Genomic DNA, 6,579 nt, shown 5'->3' with positions numbered 1-6,579 from the left:
CGGGATATAAATAAATTATTATTATTATTATTATTATTATTATTATTATTATTATTATTATTATCATTATCATCATTATGTAACTATTGCTCCTTCTCTCTCTCTCTCTCTCTCTCTCTCCATTCATTTGCACTGACCATCCCAGATGGGAAGCAAATTAGGAAAACTGCAGGCAAAGGAATCTGCCAAATGTGACATTACAGGGAAGTCTTAATGCAATTGTACATTGCCTTTTGAGCAGTGCTTTATCAGTGCGCTGTGTGCATGCCTGATCCAGAATTAATTTTATAAGCACTCTTAAATGTTCTTTAAGTACTCTGACTTCTTCCCTTATATGCCTTTATATTCCCTGCATTGATTCCGGCCCTTGAACCTCTCCCAAGTCCACATCCCCTCCAGATTGCACAACTCTCTGGCTCTGCTGCACACTGCCAAGGACATGTTTATGAACTGTGCCCTTGAACTATATTAATGCCTCTTTGTTTGTGTGTGTGTGTAAATCTCTCTCTTTTGCATAGCTATAAAGCAGACTATTGTACAAAGATACATCTGTTACCTAGCTGTCACCGGAATATGCCAGTCAGTAATCACACAATTCAAAGTTGGAGTTAACCTCTTATTAGCAAAAATATCATTTCCCCACCTGAAACATTTGGGGCTGGGTGGCAAAATTCTGTCCCGCCCAAGGTCAATTTTGCTAGCGGCCACCCAACATTTTTGGGATTTAAATGCTAGTCCTTTCTCCATTACCACACATCCACAGCCAGGGGTGCATTTTAACCAATGCATTTTGACACCTGAAGTTAACCACAAAATGGCACCCCTTCCCAACCAGATAAGAAGGTCTGAGTGAAGATCTGCATCAGAAAACTGCAGCAGTAACATCCGTTCCTCCTGTGCTGGATCCCCTACTCTGCTGGTTTCAGTCCTAGTGGTGTTGCAATCTCCCAGTCCACTCTTGATCACTGTCCAGCCAGTTTGTGAGTTCATGGCACCTAAGAGTTCCGATCCATGCCAAGAAAACTACAAGACTCTCTGTCCTTGCCAAAAATAGGCATAGGCTTGAGGGGCCTATGCAGTCATGTCATCAATGCAATAAAAGCAGAAAGTTTATCCATCTAGCTGGAAGTGAGTAGAGATCAAGGCACCTCCTTCTGAATTGCTACATGGCAGACAGAATCCTCTTGATTTCAAGCTGTTCCCCATGGCTCAAATCCTGCTCCTTGCCTTCTGTGCTTTCTTCTATCTTCCTCTTGAAGGTAAGTTCCTTATTCCAGGGCTGGGAGAAGAAGTTTTGATCAAAGATGAGTTGTCGATGTCAACTTCCAAGCAGCTTTAATCTTTCGAGCTAGAGAGCCCTCTCAAGCTGCAAACAAGGATAGAAAGACCAATTTATATAAAAGCATTATATTCTCTCTCTCTGCACCTGAGGTTTTCTGTTCGCCTTCAGAGGTAGCCCTGCGTAGAGTGTGCAAATGCACATAATCCTTCTGCAAACAGGAAAAAACAACAACATTGTGAACACTTAACTTCGACAGACTCCTAGGCAGTTCTACTTTCTGTGCTAGTGAAACTGGGTGCAGATCACTCTGGTGAAAAATCCTACTGTGGCAATGCATGCTTTTTCCCATGTAGGACTTTCTGGAACTCAGTTCCGGCACCTCTCAGATGGGCACCATTGCCATTATAAGAGAACAAAGGAGGTGTTTTGTGAGTTTCAGCACCTGGAAAAATAGCATGGGATATGATCATGCACTAAAGATCCATGAGGTCAATGTAAGATACACAATTTTCGTGAATGTGGCTGTGTTTCAGGCCAGAAGGGTGTTGAAAGGTATGTTGGTGCTAAATTTGTTAGAAAGGAAAGAGTGGTGTTTCTCCACATATGTGAGAGGCTGCTCAAGAGAAGCCTCTGCAATACATTCTGAGATGTGAACTGTGTAAGTCTGATACACCATTATGCTGCAGAATGGAATCCTCTGCTGTTTTAACTGTGATAATTCCATTATGGGATCAGATAGTCAAAGGTATTAAAGGATAGTTTTGCTTCAGTTCATTTATTGGTCCAGGATGTGTGGAATAGGTACGTTCACCTTTAAGTTTGAATCCAAAGATGTTCTCCACCATCCCCCGTGCCTGGGGCCGGTTTTTGTCTTCTGAAATCTGCTCTCTCTCTCTCTCTCTCTGGGTGTGTGTATGTGTGATGAGGCATAAAACTGGCACCATGCACAGAGCAGCGTGCTTGATTTGGACATTGCATGCAAACCTCACATAGGCAATGCTCCTTGCTCCTCCATTCATATTTAGAAGACGTGCAGTTGCAGGAATTAGGAGTGTCAAATATAAAATTATCATGCAAAATTCTCCTCCTTCTCACTGGCGCATGTTCCTACTACATCTGAACTTGCATAAAACCCCAAATTCACCCTTCACCCCTCACTCCTGAGTACAGCAGCTTAAATAATGGCGGGCACCTTAGCTTCATGAGCTGATTTCAACCAACTTTTCCACAGTCACCAGCTTTTACACAGATGCCTAAACAGGGATACAATTTCCTTGAAAGCAACAATGATGGCTCCAGTGGCACCCACAAACTGTATACCAGCTCCTTCACTGAACGGACATCACCATCCAGTGCAAACTCAATGGGTGTACCTCCCAGAAATAACAAGGCTGTATTTTTTCTAGCTGATGCCTTGGAATGTGCATTCTACAATCTGATGCAAGGTGTGAAACCGCTACCCTGCAAAGGCACAAAATGTGCTGCCTCAAAAGAGTATGCAATGAGTGAGTTCCCCCAGTTTAAATTTCTTTGGGTTTCATTGGTAAATGGTGGGGAAATATACTACAGATGCATCTTCCTACTGCCACTGGAGATTGGGTTAGCCTCCTCACTACTTGCATGGTAATGATGGAAGTGCCGTTGACCATGCACATTTCAAGGATGTGGCATGCTGGAGGAATTCTCTGTTTGTTGTTGTTTAGTTGTTTAGTTGTGTCTGACTCTTCGTGACCCCATCGACCAGAGCATGCCAGGCACTCCTGTCTTCCACTGCCTCCCACAGTTTGGTCAAACTCATGCTGATAGCTTCGAGAACACTGTCCAACCATCTCGTCCTCTGTCGTCCCCTTCTCCTTGTGCCCTCAATCTTTCCCAACATCAGGGTCTTTTCCAAGAGTCTTCCAAGGAGTCTTCTCTTCTCATGTGGTGGCCAAAGTATTGGAGCCTCAGCTTCAGGATCTGTCCTTCCAGTGAGCACTCAGGGCTGATTTCCTTAAGAATGGATGTGTTTGATCTTCTTGCAGTCCATGGGACTCTCAAGAGTCTCCTCCAGCACCATAATTCATAATTCTCTGTTTACAACCCCCTTTTCCTTACCAGAATTTTGTTTCTTGTTTCTCTGTAGCAGGATGGGAAGTCATGTATCCTGGAGGGACATCCATTTCCTAACACATTAGCTCACTCCTGACCTGTAATGGTCTTTTTTTAAAAATAATAATAATAATAATTTTTATTAGTTTACAACAAAAACAAAAACACACAATAATTTCACATCCAATTTTTCACAAATTATCTCTTTTCTGGACTTCCTTCAGCTTTTCCGTAAATCATCCATAGTCATTATTTAAATTACGCATTCCTTAGGTTTGTATTGTCATTATTTAAACTTTCCTTTTTCTATTCCCTTTAAACAATACTTCTCAAATTTCACAGTGCTTCTTTAAATCCCTCTAGCGTTATCTGTCCCTCACTTATACTTTTCAGATATTCCACAAATTTTCCCCAGTCCTTGATAAACTTTTGGTCTCTTAGATATCTAATTTTCCCAGTCAATTTATCCAACTCAGCATAGTCTAACAACTTCATTCTCCATTCTTCCATCATCGGTATTTCCTGTTGTTTCCATTTCTGAGCCAGTAATACTCTTGCAGCTGTCACTGCATATCGAAAAAATTTACAGTCCTTTCTCTTTATCTCATTTCCTAAAATTCCTAACAGAAAGGCCTCTGGTTTCTTTACAAATGTGTATTTTAATATCTTCTCCAATTCATTATATATCATTTCCCAGAAGCCTTTCACTTTCTTACATTCCCACCACATATGGTAAAAAGAGCCTTCTTTATCTTTACATTTCCAACACTTATTACATGTCTTATACATTTTCGCTAATTTTACTGGTGTTATGTACCATCTATAAAACATTTTCATAACATTTTCTTTTAGTGTCATACATGCTGTAAATTTTAAATTTTCTTTCCATAATCTTTCCCAGTCTTCTAATTGTATGTTGTAACCAAAATCTCTGGCCCAATGTATCATTACCGATTTAACTTCCTCGTCCTTCAAATTCCATTCTAGCAACAACTTATACATTTTGGATAAAATTTTAAAATCATTATTTATTATTTCTATCTGAAATTTTGAATCCTTATCTGCGTAACCACGTTCTTTAATGTCTTTCCTAAACATTTCATTTATTTGAAAATAATGCAACCAGTCATATACATATTCTTTAACCTGTTCATATGGTTTTATTTTCCATTTTCCTCCTTCTTTAAATAACAATTGGCCATATGTGATCCAATTGCCTCTCATATTAATTTTCCTTACACTCATAACTTCTAATGGAGATAACCAGTGTGGTACTCTAGGTTCTAACAGGTTTTTATACCTATCCCAAACTTCAATCAAAGGACCTCGGAAGATGTGGTTCTCAAAACCTTTATGGATTTTCTTCTTCTCACACCATAGGTACGGATGCCATCCAAATCTGTTATCAAACCCCTCTAGGTCGAACAATTCCTTATTTTCTAATTTTATCCATTCTTTCAACCAGCAAAGGCATGGACCTGTAATAGTCTTAGACTTCTCCTCCTGGGAGAAACTGCTCAGGATCTCAGACAGAGGTCTTTCACCTCACCTGCTACCTGATCCCCTGTGAATTCCTTTGAATCCCCTTTGATTCCTGCATTGCAGGTGGTTGGACTAGATGATTCCTTCCAACTCTACAATTCTATGATTTTATGAATTGCAGGTGCCAGGAACTGAACCTCAAACTTCTGTAGATAATGTGCTGTCCACATGCTGTACAACAGAGCTATCACTGTACTCTCAATCATTAGTGTCACCACATTGCATACCCTGGATCAAATGCAAATACGTTTCTTTTCCACCGCAAAGAATCCTTAACAAAAATCATTCTTCAGACATCCCTTACAGATTCTCCAAGTGTCCCTATTTTCTAGGGATGTCCCTGATTTAGAGAAGCCAGCCAGCTTCTGATTTGATCCTGGAATATCCCGCTTTTCCTTAGGATGTCCCTATTTTCACTGGAGAAATGTTGGAGGGCATGGAGTTATCCGAACCTTGAGCCATCCGAAGGCAATCCTGTAAATGGAAGGGTTTCTTTTAATGTTCAATGTTTTATTATGTTTTTACATACGTTGGAAGCTGCCCAGAGTGTTGGGCAACCCACTAAGATGTGTGGGGTATAAATAGTAAAAATATCATTATGGAATGGGATGTCCCAGTTTTCACCAGAGAAATGTTTTGGGGTCATGCCCTTATCCTTTTTGCACAATGGGCAGAAGAATAGCTTAATGTGTATCAACCTTTAAAAAGGTGGGGGTGGGGAAGTGTTTTGACATCTAATGCAAAGTATATGTCACTATTAGTGGAAATAAAATGCTAATGCTTCTTCCTATCCTCTCTCTCAATTTATTTTTCCCACTACCATCATAGATGGGGAACTGAGAGAAGTGGTTTTGTTCTGTGCGAAAGCTCTATCGGAGTGTGGCACTAGAAAGAACATCAGCCAAGGTGGTAAAGTTACTGGTTACATGGAAATCCTCTGTTGTGAAGACAGAGACTTCTGCAACGCTGGCTTATAGACAGGTCCTAAAGCTGACTGAAGATCTTCCACACACCAACATATGCCTTTGGACTTTTCAGCTCCCTTTCCCCATGTGTATTTTTGGAAATCTGTGTGCCTCTGTGTGATTTGTCAATCAAGGTGTCTGAATTAAGAGTTTCCACTAAATGAATAAGCACTAAATGCCATGGCTACAAAGTTAGCAAATGGAAAATGCCTACACTGCAATGGAGCAAGGTGTGATGAATGAGAGGCCTGCTGCATTTGTTTTCCTAGATGGGCAGGAAACAGTTGGCACAAAACTAGTCCTCCACATGTTCTTCTTCTGCCTAACATGACCGCCAGGGCTGTGCATGGGACACTATTTTAAAAGAAAGCTGGAATATTCATCACTGATGAATTCTTTCAGAGGAGGGGTGTGTGTGTGTGGTAAATTCACACACACTACCACCTTTCTGGCAAAAAGTCGATCAGAGAAATGCAGCATAGATAGTATATTTATGCACATATATGTATTGCTTTTTCATAGTCTCCCAGATCCACTCCATGGCCCCAACTTGGGGACCCCCTACAACAGGACTATACATCTGCCTCAGATGCAGTCCTCAATTAGTTCTAGTTCTTGGGTTAAAGTTTATTTGGGGGCGGGGAGGGTTATACTGTTGGGATTGGGTCAGGGGAAGGAGAATTTGCAGGGGGTTCGATT

General features: G+C 40.8%; 1 long non-coding RNA gene across 1 annotated transcript; it reads left to right on the top strand.

Moving 5' to 3' along the window:
• Positions 1-826: 826 nt before the first annotated feature.
• Positions 827-6,215, top strand: LOC310674249. Its single transcript, XR_014509478.1, has 3 exons — positions 827-1,259; positions 2,689-2,787; positions 5,744-6,215. It is a non-coding gene; the product is annotated as an uncharacterized lncRNA (long non-coding RNA).
• Positions 6,216-6,579: the final 364 nt, after the last annotated feature.

The sequence above is a fragment of the Podarcis tiliguerta genome (assembly GCF_965153285.1).
Source record: "Podarcis tiliguerta genome assembly, chromosome: 3".
NCBI classification, from domain to species: domain Eukaryota; kingdom Metazoa; phylum Chordata; class Lepidosauria; order Squamata; family Lacertidae; genus Podarcis; species Podarcis tiliguerta.
This window is presented reverse-complemented; position numbering and strand designations above follow the sequence as displayed.